Source organism: Chrysochloris asiatica, unplaced genomic scaffold (genome assembly GCF_000296735.1).
Source record: "Chrysochloris asiatica unplaced genomic scaffold, ChrAsi1.0 scaffold00484, whole genome shotgun sequence".
Taxonomy (NCBI): Eukaryota; Metazoa; Chordata; class Mammalia; order Afrosoricida; family Chrysochloridae; genus Chrysochloris; species Chrysochloris asiatica.
This window is the reverse complement of record NW_006409002.1, coordinates 382,141-384,049: the sequence shown is the minus strand read 5'-3', so window position 1 is coordinate 384,049 and position 1,909 is coordinate 382,141.

The following is a 1,909-nucleotide window of genomic DNA, read 5'->3' as shown; positions in this document are numbered from 1 at the left end:
GATATTATTAAAAACAAGTTTCCAGGAATTGATGGGGTACCAAATGAAATGTTTCAACAAATTGATGCTGTACTGGAAACACTAATTAGTTGTACTCTGACTTATCTAGAGAAACAAAACCACTGAAGCTTATGTATGCATAGATGTTGTTGTTTATTGTAAGGTGTCATTGAATCTGTGCAGACTCATAGTGACCCTATGCACAACAGAACAAAACACTGCCCAGTTCTTCACCATCCTCACTATGCTTATACTTGAGGTCATTGTTGATTCCACTGTGCCAATTCATCTCATGGGGGTTTTCTTCTTTTTAACTGACCATCCACTTTACCAAGCACGGTGTTCTTCTCTGATAACATGTCTAAAGCATGAGAGACGAAGTCTTCTCATCCTGACTTCTAAGGAGCATTCTGGTTGTACTTCTCCCAAACACAGATTTGTTTGTTCTTCTGGCAATCCATGATACATTAAATATTCCCCTTCAAGATCATAACTCAAATGTATCAAATCTTCTACAGTCCTCCTTATTAATCGGCCAGATTTCACATGCATATGAGGCTATTGAAAATACCATGGTTTGGGTGAGGCATATTTTAGTCCTCAAAATGACATCTTTGTACTTGAACACTTTAAAGAGGTCTTGTGCAGTAGATTTTCCTAATGAAATACATGAATTGATCTCTTGGCTGCTGCTTCCATGAGTGTTGAGTGTAGATCCAAGCAAAACAAAGTCTTTGACAACTTCAGTCTTTTCTCCATTTAACATAATATTACATACTGGTCCAGTGGTAAGGATTTCTGTTTTCTTTACATAGAAATGCAACCCATACTGAATGCTGTGGTCTTGTTCTTTATTAAGTGTTTTAAGTCCCCCTTGCTTCCACCAAACAAAGCTGTATCATCTGCATAATGTATTTTGTTTATGAGTCTTCCTCCAATCCTGATCCCATGTTCTTCTTCATATAATCCAACCGCTCGAAATATTTGCTCAGCATACAGTTTAAATAAATATGGTAAAAGAATACAACGCTGACACATATTTTTTCTAATTTCAAACCACTCAGTATTTCCTTGTCCAGTTTAAAAGACTGCCTCTTGGTCTATGTACAGGTTCATTATTAGCACAATTAACTGTTCTACAGTACCCATTCTCCACAATGTTATCCATAGCTTGACAGGATTCACAGTGTGGACAGCCTTTGCACAGTAAACAAAGCATGGCTAGATATTTTTCTGGTATTCTCTAGTTCTAGCCACATCCACCAGACATCAGCAATGATATTCCTTGTTCCATGTCTTTATCTGAATCCAGCTTGAACCTCTGGCTATTCCCTGTTAATGTATTGCGGAAGCCATTTTCTAATTCTCTTCAGCAAAAATTTACTTGCATGGGACATTAATGATATTCTTTGATGATTTCCACTTTCCACTGAGTCACCTCTCTTTGGAATGGGCACATATATGGATCTCTTCCAATCAGTTGGCCAGGTAGCTGTCTTCCATATCTCTTGGCACAGATAAGTTAGTGCCTCCAATGCTGCATCAGTTTGTTGAAATATTTCAACGTGTATCCCATCAATTCCTGGAGACGTATTATTTACCAATGACTTCAGTGAAACTTGAGCTTCTTCCTTGTTTACCATTGGTTCCTGATCTTATAGTACCTCTTGAAATGGTTGAACGTCGACATTTCTTTTGGGTACAGTGACTCTGTGTATTCATTCCATCTTCTTTTGATGCTTTTTGCATCACTCAATATTTTGCCCATGTTGTTGTTGTTGTTGTTAAGTGCTGTCAAGTCGGTTCTGACTCATAGATACTACCATAGAATCCTTCAATATTACAAGTCAAGGCTTGAATTAGGAGAAAAAAATGTGTCTGGATAAAATCACTGCTCTTCAGTGGAGTC